Source organism: Pristiophorus japonicus, chromosome 2 (genome assembly GCF_044704955.1).
Source record: "Pristiophorus japonicus isolate sPriJap1 chromosome 2, sPriJap1.hap1, whole genome shotgun sequence".
Lineage (NCBI taxonomy): Eukaryota > Metazoa > Chordata > Chondrichthyes > Pristiophoridae > Pristiophorus > Pristiophorus japonicus.
In genome coordinates, this window is record NC_091978.1 from 169,546,558 (window position 1) to 169,564,070 (window position 17,513).

At 44.8% G+C, this 17,513-nt stretch overlaps 1 protein-coding gene across 6 annotated transcripts in view; it reads left to right on the top strand.

The window, feature by feature from the left end:
* atp8a1 (ATPase phospholipid transporting 8A1) overlaps nt 1-17,513 on the top strand; it is a 509,869-nt gene that overhangs the window by 317,513 nt on the left and 174,843 nt on the right. The window lies entirely within an intron of this gene.

Sequence of the window (17,513 nt, forward strand, 5' to 3'; positions counted from 1 at the left end):
TGGCAGTAAAGCTGTGAAAGAGAAACATTTTCCTTTTTGATTGTTGAGTGAGAAGAGCTAGCTGACCAGTTACAGGGACAAAGAAAGTAATGATGTAACTGCAGCTGTGCGTGAACATTTTCCCTCTGCTCCTTTACAAATGAGCTTTATTCCAAAGGAAGGCCTCACTGGGAGATTCATAAAGTGTGAAATTAATATGAAAACAGATTGTAAGAGCTCTTAATAGTATGTAAAAAGGAAGAGAGTAGCAAAAGTAAGTGTTAGTCCCTTAGAGGCTGAGACAGGAGAAATTATATTGGGGAACAAGGAAATGGCAGAGACTTTAAACAAATATTTTGTATCTGCCTTCACAGTGGAAGACACAAAAAGTATACCAAAAATTGTAGGGATCCAAGGGGCAAATGAGTGTGAGGAACTTAAAGCAGTTAATAACAGCAGAAATAAAGTACTTGAGAAACTAATGGAACTAAAAGCCGACAAATCACCTGGATCTGATGGCCTACATCCTAGGGTTCTAAAAGAGGTGGCTGCAGAGATAGTGGATGCATTGGTTGTGATCTTACAAAATTCCCTACATTCTGGAATGGTCCCAGCAAATTGGAAGGTAGCAAATGTAACCACACTAAAAAAAAAAAGAAAGGAAAGAGAGAAAACGGGGAACTACAGGCCAGTAAGCCTGATATCGGTCGTCTGGAAATTGCTGGAATGCATAATTAAGGAAGTGGTAACAGGGTACTTAGAAAATCATAAATATGATTAGGCAGAATCAAAATGGTTTTATGAAAAGGAAATCGTGTTTGACAAATTTATTAGAGTTTTTGAGGATGTACCTGGCAGATAGATGAAGGGGAACCAATGGATGCAGTGTATTTGGATTTCCAAAAGGCATTCGATAAGGGCTCATTGGGTTGGGAGTAATGTATTTGTATGGATAGAGGATTGGTTAACCAACAGAAGAGCTTGGGGATAAATGGGTCACTTTCAGGTTGGCAGGCTATAACCACTGGGGTGCTGCAAGGATCACTGCTTGGGGCTCAGTTAGTAATAATCTATGATTTTTTTTCATTTGTTCACGGGATGTGGGCATCGTTGGCACGGCCAGCATTTATTGCCCATCACTAATTGCCCTTGAGAAGGTGGTGGTGAACTGCTGCAGTTCGCATGAAGGAATTCCCACTGCTTTTAGGAGAGAGTTCCAGGATTTTGACCCAGCGATAATGAAGGAACAGCAAAATATTTGCAAGTCAGGATTGTGTGTGACTTGGATGGGAACTTGCAGGTAATGGTGGTCCCATGCACCTTGTCCTTCTCGTAGAGGTCATGGGTTGGGGAGGTGCAGTCGAAGAAGCTTTGAAAAGTGGCTGCAGTGCATCTTGTATATGGTGCACCAGTGATGGAGGGAGTGAATGTTTAAGGTGGTGGATGGGATGGCAATGATGCAGGCTGCTTTGTCCTGGATAATATCGAGCTTTAAGTGTTGTTGGAGCTGCACTTGTCCATGCAAGTGGAGAGTATTCCATCAAAATCCTGACTTGTGCCTTTGTAGATGGTGGAAAGGAAGGCCTTGGGGAGTCAGGAGGTGAGACACTCCTATGACCTGCCCTTGTAGCCACAGTATTTATGTGGCTGGTCCAGTTAAGTTTCTGGTCAGTGGAGACCCCCAAGATGATGGGGGTTCGGCGATGGTAATGCTGTTGAATTAAAGGGGCGGTAGTTAGACTCACTCTTGTTGGAAGTGGTCATTGCCTGACGCTGCTGTGACGCAAATATTACTTGTCACTTATAAGCCCAAGCCTGAATGTCATGCACGTCTTGCTGCATGCTGGCATAGACTGCTGAGGAGTTGCAAATGGAGCTGAACACTGCGAACATCCACACTTCTGACCTTGGGGAAGGTCATTGATGTAGCAGCTGAAGATGGTTGGGCTGAGGACTCTGCCCTGAGGAACTCCTGCAGCGATATCCTGGGGCTAAATTGATTGGCCTCCAACAACTACAACCATCTTCCTTTGTGCTAGGTATTACTCCAGCCAGTGGAGTTTTTCCCCTGATTCCCATTGACTTCAATTTTACTGGAGCTCATTGATGGCACACTCGATCAAATGCTGCCTTGATGTCAAGGACAGTCACTCTCACCTTGAATCTGGAATTCAGCTCTCTCTGAGGGAAATCCTTATTAGTCGGGAAATTGTGTTGGGGAAATTGATGGGATTGAAGGCCGATAAATCCCCAGGGCCTGATGGACTGCATCCCAGAGTACTTAAGGAGGTGGCCTTGGAAATAGTGGATGCATTGACAGTCATTTTCCAACATTCCATTGACTCTGGATCAGTTCCTATGGAGTGGAGGGTAGCCAATGTAACCCCACTTCTTAAAAAAGGAGGGAGAGAGAAAACAGGGAATTATAGACCGGTCAGCCTGACATCGGTAGTGGGTAAAATGATTGAATCAATTATTATGGATGTCATAGCAGTGCATTTGGAAAGAGGTAATATGATAGGTCCAAGTCAGCATGGATCTGTGAAAGGGAAATCATGCTTGACAAATCTTCTGGAATTTTTTGAGGATGTTTCCAGTAGAGTGGACAAGGGAGAACCAGTTGATGTGGTATATTTGGACTTTCAGAAGGCTTTCGACAAGGTCCCACACAAGAGATTAATGTGCAAAGTTAAAGCACATGGGATTGGGGGTAGTGTGCTGACATGGATTGAGAACTGGTTGTCAGACAGGAAGCAAAGAGTAGGAGTAAATGGGGACTTTTCAGAATGGCAGGCAGTGACTAGTGGGGTACCGCAAGGTTCTGTGCTGGGGCCCCAGCTGTTTACACTGTACATTAATGATTTAGACGAGGGGATTAAATGTAGTATCTCCAAATTTGCGGATGACACTAAGTTGGGTGGCAGTGTGAGCTGCGAGGAGGATGCTATGAGGCTGCAGAGCGACTTGGATAGGTTAGGTGAGTGGGCAAATGCATGGCAGATGAAGTATAATGTGGATAAATGTGAGGTTATCCACTTTGGTGGTAAAAACAGAGAGACAGACTATTATCTGAATGGTGACAGATTAGGAAAAGGGCAGGTGCAAAGAGACCTGGGTGTCACGGTACATCAGTCATTGAAGGTTGGCATGCAGGTACAGCAGGCGGTTAAGAAAGCAAATGGCATGTTGGCCTTCATAGCGAGGGGATTTGAGTACAGGGGCAGGGAGGTGTTGCTACAATTGTACAGGACCTTGGTGAGGCCACACCTGGAGTATTGTGTACAGTTTTGGTCTCCTAACCTGAGGAAGGACATTCTTGCTATTGAGGGAGTGCAGCGAAGGTTCACCAGACTGATTCCTGGGATGGCGGGACTGACCTATCAAGAAAGACTGGATCAACTGGGCTTGTATTCACTGGAGTTCAGAAGAATGAGAGGGGACCTCATAGAAACGTTTAAAATTCTGACTGGGTTAGACAGGTTAGATGCAGGAAGAATGTTCCCAATGTTGGGGAAGTCCAGAACCAGGGGACACAGACTAAGGATAAGGGGGAAGCCATTTAGGACCGAGATGAGGAGGAATTTCTTCACCCAGAGAGTGGTGAACCTGTGGAATTCTCTACCACAGAAAGTTGTTGAGGCCAATTCACTAAATATATTCAAAAAGGAGTTAGATGAAGTCCTTACTACTAGGGGAATCAAGGGGTATGGTGAGAAAGCAGGAATGGGCTACTGAAGTTGCATGTTCAGCCATGAACTCATTGAATGGCGGTGCAGGCTAGAAGGGCCGAATGGCCTACTCCTGCACCTATTTTCTATGTTTCTATGTTGTCCATTTTGGGCCAAGGCTTGTAATGAGGTCTGGAGCCGAACAGTCCTGGCGGAAATGAAAACTGAGTCTCGGTGACTTAGATGAAGGAACCAAGTGTATTGTATCCAAGTTTACTGACGATACTGGCTTGATGGGAAAATTAATTGTGAGGAGGACACAAAGAGCCTACAAAGGGATATAGACAGGTTAAAGGAGTGGCCAATAAGGTGGCAGGTTGAGTAAAACGTGGGGAAATGTGAGGTTTTTCACTTTGGTAGAAAGAATAGAAAAACACTTTTTAAATGGTGAGAAAACTATTAAGTTTGTGCTCTGAGATATTTAGGTGGCCTAGTATAGGAAACACAGTTAGAATACAGGTACAGCAAGCAATTCGGAAGGCATGTTGGCCTTCACTGTAAGGGAGTTGGAGTACAAGAGTAAGAAATTCTTGCCACTGTTGTGCCGGGCTTTGGTGAGACCACACTTGGAGTATTGTGCACAGTTGTGTCTCTTTACCTAAAGAAGGATATAATGCCTTGGAGGCGATGCAACAAAGGTTCACTCGATTTGATTCCTGGGATGAGAGGATTATCCTATGAGGAGAGATTGAGTAGAATGGGCCTATACTTCCGGAGTTTAGAATAATGCGAGGTGATCTCATTGTAACATTGGGGGTTTGACAGGGTAGATGCTGAGATTGTTTTCCCTGGCTGAAGAGTCTCGAACTTGGGGGCATAGTCTCAGGATAAGGAGTAGGCCATTTAAGACAGATGAGGAGTCATGTCCTCACTCAGAAGGTTGTGAATCTTTGGAATTCTCTGTCCCGGAGGACTGTGGATGCTGAGTCTCTGAATATATGGTATGGCTTACTCCTCTTAATTCTTATGTTGTTATGAATATAGGAGGATGTTCTTTGGCACCTTAGAATCATAGAATTATACAGCACATTTGCTAACAAGTCTATTGGGCCCAAGTTTCCACATGATTCACGCCTGATTTTTAGGAGCAACTGGTGGAGAACAGACTATTTTAGAAATCGCAATTCTCCACATTTTTTTTTTTCTGCAGTTCTAGTCAGGTAGAATAGTTCTAGTTTAGAACAGAATTTTTTCTTCAAATGGGGGCGTGTCCGGCCACTGACGCCTGATTTGAAAGTTCCCACAGTGAAAATGTACTCCAAACTAAAGTAGAATGGAGCCAGTGAAGATTTTTGTAGAACTGAAAAAACCTGTTCTACACATTAAAAAATCAGGCGCAGGTTACAAATTAGGCGTCCAGAACGAGGTGGGGGGGAGGGGGGGGGAAGGGAACTCATTAAATTCGACAATAAATCCTTATTTATACTTCTACAAATATTATACAAATAAATCCAACCTGAATAAACATAAGCCAAGAAAAGATTAAATAAACCATCTTCCTACCTGTGTGAAAGTGCTTCAGCCAGGGAGAATTCTGCAGCTGTTCGTGCCGCTGAGAGACGAGAGAGACGGTCGGGAGGGGGGTGGGGCGGGTGTCTGGTCGGGGGGGGAGTGGGTGTCGGGGCGGGAAGCGAGTGTCGGGTCTGGTCGGGCGGGGAGCAGGAGCTGGCCGTGGGAGGAGCCTCATTCACGCAGCCCCAGTGAGGCCATTGGGGCTGCGTGCTTCGGGCCCCTCCCACACAGTTCGGCGCCTGGAGCTACTGCACTTGCGTGCTGACTAGCGCGCATGTGCAGAGGTCCCGGGGGCTCCGCCCCCCCCCCCACAGCTCGTGCTGTCTGCGCCGAGGGCCACAGGACCTGTAAGTAGGTGGAGAATACCGAGGATTTTTTTAGGCGCCGTTTTAGGCGCGAAAAACGGGCGCCCAGCTCGGAGGGGCACCCGTTTTTTTTCTTGTGGAAACTTGGGCCCATTATGTGGTACTTTATCAAACGTCTTTTGAAAGTCCATCCACACATCAACCACATTAACATCATCAACCCTCTGCTACTTCATCAAAGGACTTAATCGAGAGAGTCAAACACGATTTGCCTTTAACATCTGTGCTGGATTTCATTTAGTAACCCTTTTTTTTTCAAGTGCCAATTAATTTTGCTCAAAATAATGTTTCCCCACTACCGACATTGGGTTGACTGGCCTGTAGTTGCCAGGTTTATCCCCTTCCCCTCTTTTTTTTGAACAGGAGTGTAATATATACAGTCCTTTGGTACCACTCCTATATCTAAGGAGAATTGGAAGATTGTGGCCAGCGCCTCCACAATGTCCACCCTTATTTCCCTCAGCAACTGAGGATGTATGCCATCCAGACCAGGTGACTTTTCTACTTTGAATGCTGCCAGTCTTTTAAGTTCCTCTGCTTTATCTATTGTTATCCTATCAAATATCGCTACGACCTCCTCCTTTACATGACAGACAGCATCCTCTGCAGATCCTCATCACTGATGCAAACTACTCATTTAGTACCTCAGTCATGCCCTCTGCCACCACAAGATGATCTCCTTTTAAGTCCCTAATCGGACCGATCCTTCCTTTGACTATCCTTTCACAATTTTCAGTTCCCTTTTGTGTTGATCACTAATCTATTGTCATACACTCACTTTGTCCCTCTTCCTTTTTCAGTTCTCCCCTGCACTTTTTCTAGTCAGCTTGGTTTGCGACTGAATTATGCGCCGAAAATTTATCATCTTTCTTCTTCTGTTACTTTTTAATCTCTATATTTTCAGTCATCCAGGGAGTTTTAGCTTTGAGTGCCCTTCCTTTTCCCCTTGTGGAATGTCCCTAGTCTGTACGAATTTTCTCCTCTTTCAAGGCCTCCCATTGCTCTTTACTGTTTTATCTGGCAGTTTTTGATTCAAATCCACCTGGGCTGGATCCCTTTCCAATTCACTGAAATTAGTCCTCTTCCATTGAGTATTTTTACATTTAATTTTTTCTTGTCAATTTCCATAAATACCTCTAAACCTCATGATATTGTGATCACTGTTTATCAAATCACTGAAGCATGCTCTACTTGTCCCTCTGCATTCCCCAGAGCCAGATGCAGACCTGCTTCGTTCCTCGTTGGGTTGGAAACCGAATGATCTGGAAAGTTCTCGTACACATTTCCGGAATTCTTCCTCCTATTTACCCTTTACACTGTTATTTTCTCAGTCAATTGTAGGATGATTGAAGTACCCCCCCCATACTCAAGTTTTGCATCTTTCTGCAATTTGCCTGCAAATTTGGACCTCTGTCTCCTCTCCACTATTTGCTGGCTAGAGTACACACCCAGCAGCGTAATAGCTCCTCTATAGTTCCTTAATTCTAACCAAGTATGTTCTGTCTTCGAACCCTCAACCACAGCATCTCTTTCACGTGTTGGAACAGTATCTGCAACCTTCCCTTGTCTTTTTCCTTCCCTGTTTTCCTGAATACATTGTAGCCAGATATATTAAGTGCCCGTTCCTCCCCTTATCCCCTTACTTTGTTTCAATCATCCAATGATGCATTTTATATTGTTGCACATTTGCGATTTAATATCTGATGGAGATGGGAAAAATTATATTTAATACAAGTAACATTGCAGGAAAATGCTGTAAAATTGATGCATTCACTTCAATCTTTATATTTGTTTCTTGAAGGTTGTGGTTTCATCATTAGTATTCCAAATCAGTGATTTTACATGTTTGTTAGAAACATAGAAAATAGGTGCAGGCGTAGGCCATTCGGTCCTTCGAGCCTGCACCACCATTCAATAAGATCATGGCTGATCATTCCCTCAGTACCCCTTTCCTGCTTTCTCTCCATACCACTTGATCCCCCTAGACGTAAGGGCTATATCTAACTCCCTCTTGACTATATCCAATGAACTGGCATCAACTACACTCTCTGGCAGGGGATTCCACAGGTTAGCAACTCTCTGAGCGAAGAAGTTTCTCCTCATCTCACTCCTAAATGGCCTACCCCTAATCCTAAGACTGTGTCCCCTGGTTCTGGACTTCCCCAACATTGGGAACATTCTTCCCGCATCTAACTTGTCCAGTCCCGTCAGAATCTTATGTTTCTATGAGATCCCCTCTCATCCTTTTAAACTCCAGTGTATAAAGGCCCAGTTGATCCAGTCTCTCCTCATGTCAGTCCAGCCATCCGGGGAATCAGTCAGGTGAACCTTCGCTGCACTCCCTCAATAGCAAGAAAGTCCTTCCTCAGATTAGGAGAACAAAACTGAACACAATATTCCAGGTGAGGCCTAACCAAGGCCCTGTACAACTGCAGTAAGACCTCCTTGCTCCTATACTTAAATTCACTAGCTGTGAAGGCCAACATACCATTTGCCGCCTTCACCGCCTGCTGTACCTGTATGCCAACTTTCAATGACTGATGAACCATGACACCCAGGTCTCATGGCACCTCCCCTTTTCCTAATCTGCCACCATTCAGATAATCTGCCTTTGTTTTTGCCCCCTAAAGTGGATAACCTCACTCTTATCCATATTATACTGCATCTACCGTGCATTTGCCCACTCACCTAACCTGTCCAAGTCAATCTGCAGCCTCTTAGCGTCCTCCTCACAGCTCACACCGCCACCCAGTTTAGTGTCATCTGCAAACTTGGAGATATTACACTCAATTCCTTCATCTGAATCATTAATGTATATTGTAAAGAGCTGGTGTCCCAGTACTAAGCCCTGCGGCACTCCACTAGTCACTGTCTGCCATTCTGAAAAGGACCCGTTTATTCCGACTCTCTGCTTCCTGTCTGCCAACCAGTTCTCTATCCACTTCAGTACATTACCCCCAATACCATGCGCTTTGATTTTGCACACCAATCTCTTGTGCGGGACCTTGTCAAAAGCCTTTTGAAAATCCAAATACACCACATTTACTGGTTCTCCCTTGTCCACTCTGCTAGTTACATTCTCAAAAAATTCCAGAAGATTCGTCAAGCATGATTTCCCTTTCACAAATCCATGCTGACTTGGACCGATCCTGTCACTGCTTTCCAAATGCACTGCTATTTCGTCCTTAATGATTGATTGCAACATTTTCCCACCACTGATGTCAGGCTAACTGGTCTATAATTACCTGTTTTCTCTCTCCCTCCCTTTTTAAAAAGTGGTGTTACATTAGCTACCCTCCAGTCCGTAGGAACTGATCCAGAGTCAATAGACTGTTGGAAAATGATCACCAATGCATCCACTATTTCTAGGGCCACTTAAGTTCTCTGGGATGCAGACTATCAGGCCCCGGGGATTTATCGGCCTTCAATCCCATCAATTTCCCTAACACAATTTCCCGCCTAATAAGGATATCCTTCAGTTCCTCCTTCTCACTGGACCCTTGGTCCCCTCGTGTTTCCGGAAGGTTATTTGTGTCTTCCTTCGTGAAGATAGAACCAAAGTATTTGTTCAGTTGGTCTGCCATTTCTTTGTTTCCCATTATAAATTCACCTGAATCCGACTGCAAGAGACCTACGTTTGTCTTCACTAATCTTTTTCTCTTCACATATCTATAAAAGCTTTTGCAGTCAGTTTTTATGTTCCCAGCAAGCTTCCTCTCATGCTCTATTTTCCCCCTCTTACTTAAACCCTTTGTCCTCTTCTGCTGAATTATAAATTTCTCCCACTCCTCAGGTTTGTTGCTTTTTCTGGCCAATTTTTATGCCTCTTCCCTGGATTTAACACTATCCTTAATTTCCCTTGTTAGTCACAGTTGAGCCACCTTTCCGTTTTATTTTTACAACAGACAGGGATGTACAATTTCTGAAGTTCATCCATGTGATCTTTAAATGTTTGCCATTGCCTATCCACCGTCAATCCTTTAAGTATCATTTGCCAGTCAATTCTGGCCAATTCACATCTCATACCATCGAAACTACCTTTCCTTAAGTTCAGGACCCTAGTTTCTGAATTAACTGTGTCACTCTCCATCTTAATAAAAAATTCTACCATATTATGGTCACTCTTCCCCAACGGGCCTCGCACAACAAGATTGCTAATTAGTTGTTTCTTATTACACATCACCCAGTCTAGGATGGCCAGCTGTCTTGTTGGTTCCTTGACATATTGGTCTAGGAAATCATCCCTAGTACACTCCAGGAAATCCTCCTCCACCGCATTGCTACCAGTTTAGTTAGCCCAATCAATATGTAGTTTAAAGTCACCCATGATAACTGCTGTACCTTTATTGCACGCATCCCTTATTTCTTGTTTGAATCTGTCCCCAACCTCACTGCTACTGTTTGGTGGTCTGTACACAACTCCCACTAGTGTTTTCTGCCCTTTGCTATTCTGTAGCTCCACCCATACCGATTCCACATCATCCAAGCTAATATCCTTCCTTGCGATTGCATTAATTTCCTCTTTAACCAGCAATGCCACCCCACTTCCTTTTCCTTTCTGTCTATCCTTCCTTGATGTTGAGTTCCCAGCCTTGGTCACCCTGGAGCCATATCTCCATGATGCCAATTACATCATAACCGTTAACTGCTATCTGCGCAGTTAATCCGTCCACCTTATTCCGAATACTCGTCGCATTGAGGCACAGAGCCTTCAGGTTTGTCTTTCTAACACACTTTTCCCCTTTTAGAATGTTGCTCTAATGTGGTCCTTTTTGCTTTTTGCCTTAGGTTTCTCTGCCCTCCACTTTTACTTTTCTTCTTTCTGTCTTTTGCTTCTGCCCCCATTCTACTTCCCTCTATCTCCCTGCATAGAATCCCATCCCCCTGCCATATTAGTTTAACTCCTCCCCAACAACACTAGCAAACACTCCCCCCTAGGACATTGGTTCCGGTCCTGCCCAGGTGCAGACCGTCCAGTTTGTACTGGTCCCACCTCCCCCAGAACCGTTCCAATGTCCCATGAATTTGAATCCCTCCCTTCTGCACCACTCAAGCCAAGTATTCATCTGAGCTATCCTCCGATTCCTACTCTGACTAGCACGTGGCACTGGTAGCAATCCTGAGATTACTACTTTTGAGGTCCTACTTTTTAATTTAGCTCCCAGCTCCCTAAATTCGTCTCGTAGGTGAACTTTCTTTCTTGTTAATTGGGTGGGCTGCACTCGTACTAAATCTGGTCCAAAATCTGCAGCTATTGCTGTGACCTTTACTATTGTAGCAGAAAAGGATACAAAAACCTGCATGTAAGTTATGCCAGTGCTGGTATATATTTCCAAAGCCAAATCTGCCATTGATTTCCGTATATAAGCAGTACCTCCTATGTTAAGAAAACACACAATGGTGTTTGACTCTTGTACCTTTAAGATTTCCAGAGGCAGCAATCATTCCTCACTGACCAGATTTATTAAGGCGAGCACGTAAACCTTTGTTCAGAATAAATTATATTTTAGCAAAATGAATACTAATACTCTCCTCCCAAGTTATACACTGCACTTTCACATGCTATGTGGAAAGTGCCTGTAATTTGGCAGAGCAAGTACTATTAGTGGAATGTTACTTTTAAAATAACACCATGGATACAAATCCCCATTAACAGTGATAACTGGTGGAAAACGTAGTTTGATGTGTGGGAAAAAAATTGACGTTTCTGCAATGAAATGCAAATTAAAATCTATTGCTAATATTCATCCTAAAATCACATTTATAGTTCAGGGAGAGTTTTTAAAGTTTCATCTGCCTGCTGACCAAAGTAGCTCCGTTTTAAATTGTGACAAAATTCATTGTTATTTCCAGCCCACAGTGTAATTCAAGCACATGTTAGGGCATTTATCTGTACATTCACTTTATCATATAACATTAGAAAAGTTGCTTTGTGCACCCAGTTTTGAATGCATGTTTAATTGTCCAATTTTATAAAGTTAGAGGGGCATGGTTATGGTAAAATCCACTCATGACTCTTGTGGTTATTATAGGGGCTAGATGTAGACAGAAGTTGCTTTGTGGTATCTGTACTTCTTGGTCATTTCAGATTTTACTGCTGTCCCAATTTATACAGTGGAAAAAGTAAAATCAAATACAACCAGACCTGTCGTGCGTCAGTTTAGTTTTCATGTGCTACTATATATTTTTTTAATGCTTTCAACTAGTGCTCAAGGTTCACACTCAGTAAGCAGACCTCCGAAGTGTCACTCACTTTTTAAAAAAAAAAAAAAAAATTCTACTTTAATGTAAATCAAAGAGCAAGTTATTATTTAAATGGAGAAAGATTGTAAAGTGCTGCAGTACAGCGGGACCTGGGGGTACTTGTGCATGAAACACAAAAGGGTAGTATGCAGGTACAGCAAGTGATCAGGAAGACCAATGGAATCTTGGCCTTTATTGCAAAGGGGATGGAGTATAAAAGCAGGGAAGTCTTGCTACAGCTATATAAGTTATTGGTGAGGCCACACCTGGAATACTGCGTGCAGTTTTGGTTTCCATATTTACAAAAGGATATACTTGCTTTGGAGGCAGTTCAGAGAAGGTTCACTAGGTTAATTCCGGGGATGAGGGGGTTGACTTATGAGGAAAAGTCGAGTAGGTTGGGCCTCTACTCATTGGAGGTTAGCAGAATGAGAGATAATCTTATCGAAGTATAAGATCATGAGGAGGCTTGACAAGGTGGATGCAGAGAGGATGTTTCCACTGATGGGGGAGACTAGAACTAGATGGCATGATCTTTGAACAAGGGGCCGCCCATTTAAAACAGATGAGAAATTTCTTCTCTGAGGGTTGTAAATCTGGAATTTGCTGCCTCAGAGCTGTGGAAGCTGGGACATTAAGAAACTGTCTATTTCTGTAAGATAATGAGGGGGCTCGACAAGATGGATGCAGAGAGGATATTTCCACTCATAGGGGAAACTAAAACTTGGAGACATAGTCTTAGAATAAGGGGCCGGGCATTTAAAACTGGGATGAGGAGAAATTTCTTGTCTGAGGGTTGTAAATGTATGGAATTCTCTGCCCCAGAGAGCTGTGGAGGCTGGGTCATTGAATATATTTAAGGCGGAGATAGACAGATTTTTGAGCGATAAGGGAGTAAAAGGTTATGGGGAGCGGCAGGGAAGTGGAGCTGAGTCCATGATCTTATTGAATGGTGGTGCATGCTTAAGGGGCCAAATGGCCTACTCCTGCTCCTATTTCATCTGTTATGTTCTGATGAAGGGATGAGAACCCTTGCACTATGCCACTATGCAACAAGCCCATTGCGCATGCTCAGACTTGGGTGTGGTCCATACTAGGACGTCGACCTTGGTGAACGAGACAACAAAGAATCTGCCCTGCCTGCTGTTTTGAGCTTCTTGCAAAGATACAATTTAATCATGGGGGCAATACTAACAATGCCATACCTCATGCAAGCCTTCTGCATGATGGTGCTGTGGAGCAGTCAATTCATTCAACGTCATCGCATGAGGAACCTCCGAGCACGTAGGATGACGGGCTGGAGGCCTTACCCATGTCGGGTATATTGAGACAGGTGTTTATACCTGCACCTGAGTGATGCAGACTGTGTGAGAAGGCTGTGTTTCGGCAAAGAAGTTGTAACTGAGATCTGAGAGTTGGTGAAAGCAGACCTGGAACCTGGAAGCGTCAAGGGGACTGCTTTGTCAGTTGAAGTGAAGGTAACAGCTGCACTTTCATTCTATGCATCTGGATCGTTCCAGGCCACAACTGGGGATATGCGCGCCATTTCGCAACACGCAACATATATCTGCATTCGGCAGGTGACTGCTGTATGCCTAGAGGAGTGACTGCATAAAGTTCCCCATGACCGCCCAGGCAATGTGTGACGGGGCTGTGGGCATCTCCAGGATTGCTGGCTTCCCAAAGGTACAGGGCTGCATTGATTGTACCCACATCGCCTTGGGTGTGGCTCGCTGCACCCCTCTGGGACTCGCAGCCTCGGACGATGGGGCCCTGGTTGTGCCTCGCTGCACCCCACTGGAATCCTCGGACTATGGGAAACCATGGAATGTCCCAATAACACTCGTACTACTCAGCAAAGGGGCTGGCACCTCAATAGGCGGCAGCTGCACCTCCTCCAAAGTGAGTCTAACCGTGGGGACTTCATCCATCACCTCCCCCTCACCCCAGTGCTCTTGGTCTGGAAGATGGTCTCTTCAGGCTCGTCCACGTCTGAATCATCTGCATCGGCTTCAGCCTCGTCAGGGTAGGCCTCAAGTTCTGCAAAATATAACAGAACAGACAAATGGTTAACAGCAGAGGAGGGGGCAGGGTGGGTGGCATGAGTAGGCTCTCACAGCACAGGCAGCAGGCTCATTTTAAGGACCATGATGAATGATAGCACATTGCATCAACCGAGGCGTAGCTGACGGAGACATCCCCATGAACCGAAGCATGGCTAGCCCACGCAGTACTTGACGGTAGTGGTTGCTTTTCTCCAGGCAGGACCCATCAAAGCAGCGACCCTGTCTTCCAAGGGTATCAGTGGGTGCAGATTTGAAGTTCTTTCCCTTTTGTTGTGCGCCACCTTCCTCTGCAAAGATGAAAATATAACTTTTTAGAGAGGGTGTCTTTCTGCTGGATGGGACATATACAGCTGGTCACATTTACAATTGTAATTCCATTGATTAAATGAAAATACTACTTACACTAACTACTTGACCAAGGTCCTGCCACTTTTTTGCACTGGCCATACCTCGGGGTGGTCACCATTGCACAGTAATCTTCTGCAAGTTGGTTCCAGCATTTCTTTTCTTTTGGTGAAACTTTTATGTGATCTCTTCTGGTGTCCAGCTTGTGCCATCTGGTCTCAATTACAGTAACTAGTGCCTCCACTTCATCCTGTAGGAAATTCTTGGTCCTTGGTCCTTGGTCCTTGAGCCATGTTGCATCTTGTATTGCAGCTCTGATTTTTCCAATGAAAATTAAAGTTCTTTAACACAACTGGCTCTTTAAAAATGGCCAAATGCAGACCGGGAGCTGTACTGGGCATGCGCGCCCATAGCAATCACGTCAAAAAGTCCCTTTTTTATCGCACATGCGCAGAAGTGGGGACATCTCTTTTGCGCCACAGAAATTAGACTCCCCCGGCCTCCCGAGGCTACATGATCGGCTGTGTGGTGCCAATTTCAAAAAATGGAACTGGGAAACTTGCTACTTATTTTTTGGGGGGAAGTTGTGGCTAAAAAAAACAGGCGTAACTCTGGCAATACACCAAAAAATGGCATTGGGGAAAGCTGAGCCCATTGTGCTTAACGTTCATTTCCATTGATATACAGTACTACTAGATAGAATGTGCTGAATTGCTACTTCAATTTACATGGATGGCACCTAGTTCTGCCCAACCACATCATCTTGAGCACTTTCATCTTTGTGCCTTTAAAATCTCAAATAACTAACAAATATTTACTAAGCACCCATCTGTTTAGTGAGTAAAAACCCAAGCCATCAAGTCTAACCTCATGGCAGGGATCATAGAAACATAGAAACATAGAAAATAGGTGCAGGAGTAGGCCATTCGGCCCTTCTAGCCTGCACCGCCATTCAATGAGTTCATGGCTGAACATTCAACTTCAGTACCCCATTCCTGCTTTCTCGCCATACCACTTGATCCCCCTAGCAGTAAGGACCTCATCTAACTCCTTTTTGAATATATTTAGTGAATTGGCCTCAACAACTTTCTGTGGTAGAGAATTCCACAGGTTCACCACTCTCTGGGTGAAGAAGTTCCTCCGCATCTCGGTCCTAAATGGCTTACCCCTTATCCTTAGACTGTGACCCCTGGTTCTGGACTTCCCCAACATTGGGAACATTCTTCCTGCATCTAACCTGTCTAACCCCGTCAGAATTTTATATGTTTCTATGAGGTCCCCTCTCATTCTTCTGAACTCCAGTGAATACAAGCCCAGTTGATCCAGTCTTTCTTGATAGGTCAGTCCCGCCATCCCGGGAATCAGCCTTGTTGCTCTTCTCCGTTCCTTTCCTAGACTCGCAATGACCTTTTGAGGTGGAGGGGGAGGGAGGGGCGTCCAAAATTGGACACATTACTCCAAATGAGGTTGTAACAAAGCCTTCTATACCTCTTACTGTGGTCCTAATTTAATTATCAAGGCAATACAGCTTTGGCTGCAACCACCTGCCACAATGCATTTAAGGGAAACTAGATAAGCACATGAGGGAGAAAGCAATAGAAGGATATTCTGATGGGGTTCGATTAAGAGGGGTGGGAGGAAGCTTGTGTGGAGCATAAACGCCGGCATTAACCAGTTGGGCCAAATGGCCTGTTTCTGTGCTGTAGATTTCATAAAATCTAATGACCCTGAACTGTGAGAGAGCAATCAAGGATCAATCCCAATTTTTTGTTCCTTATTAACCTTCAACCTACATCTAGTCATGTTATATCCTGTACCCTATGTACATAACTACACTTGCCTACATTGAATGCTTCCCGCTAGAGTGGAACTGAACTACAGAACCAGTGGGAACCTGTTCAACCTTCGTCGCCTCCAGGTCAGATCCATGACTGTCCCATCCTGTCATCGAGCTACATTCAGAAGCTGAACTCCAAGTCATAGTCAACATCTTCACCGAGGTGCACGAAAGCATCGGCCTTACACTAAACATCCGTAAGACAAAGGTCCTCCACCAATCTGTCCCCGCCACACAGCACTGCCCCCCCAGTCATCAAGATCCACAGCGCGGTCCTGGACAATGTGGACCACTTTCCGTTCCCCGGGAGCCTATTATCAGCAAGGGCAGACATTGGCGACAAGGTTCAACACCACCTCTAGTGTGCCAGTGCAGCCTTTGGCTGCCTGAGGAAGTGTGTTCGAAGATCAAGCTCTCCAATCTGGCATCAAGCTTATAGTCTACAAGGCTGTAGTGATACCCACCCTCCTGTATGCATCAAAAGACATGGCCGATATACAGTAGACGCCTCAAATCGCTCGAGAAACACCACCAATGATGTCTCCGCAAGATCCTGCAAATCCCCTGGGAGGACAGACGCACCAACGTTAGTGTTCTTGATCAGGCCAACATCCCCAGCATCGAAGCACTGATCACACTCGACCAGCTCTGTTGGGCGGGCCACATTTTTCGCATGCCTGACACAAGATTCCCAAAGCAAGCGCTCTACTCAGAACTCCTACACGGCAAGCGCGCCCAAGGTGGGCAGAGGAAACATTTCAAGGGCACCCTCAAAGCCTCCTTGATAAAATGCAACATCCTCACCGACACCTGGCAGTTGCTGGCCAAAGTCCGCCCTAAGTGGAGGAAGAGCATCCGGGAGGGAGTTAAGCCAAGAGCAAGCCAAAATCAAGCGCAGGCAGCGGAAGGAGCGTGCGGCAAACCAGACTCCCCACCCATTCTTTCCTTCAATGACTCTCTGTCCCACCTGTGACAGACTGTAATTCCCGTATTGGACTGAGAACTCACTTTTGGAGTGGAAGCAAGTCTTCCTCGATTTCGAGGGACTGCCTATGATGATGATGATGACATTGAATGGCATTTGTTAGCCCTGGGCCCACTTGCCTAATCTATCGGGATCCAGTTACACTCTCTTTCTTTCTTCTAAGTTACTGACTCTAACACATAATTTAGTCTCATCTGCACATGTATTTACTGTTCTGTCTATGCCCTCCTGCAGATCATTAATGAATATAATGAACAGAAAGGTGCCCCAGCACTGAAATCTGGGGCACGCTACTCATTACTGGACCCCAGGGGAAGCTGCCCCATTTAAAATCACCCATGGTTCCTTATCCAATGTTTATCCTTTTCCCCTTTTTACCCCCATACCATATAATCTACTTTTGCTTTTGGACAATCCCTCGTGACATATGGAAATCCAAGTGATTGATGTCTA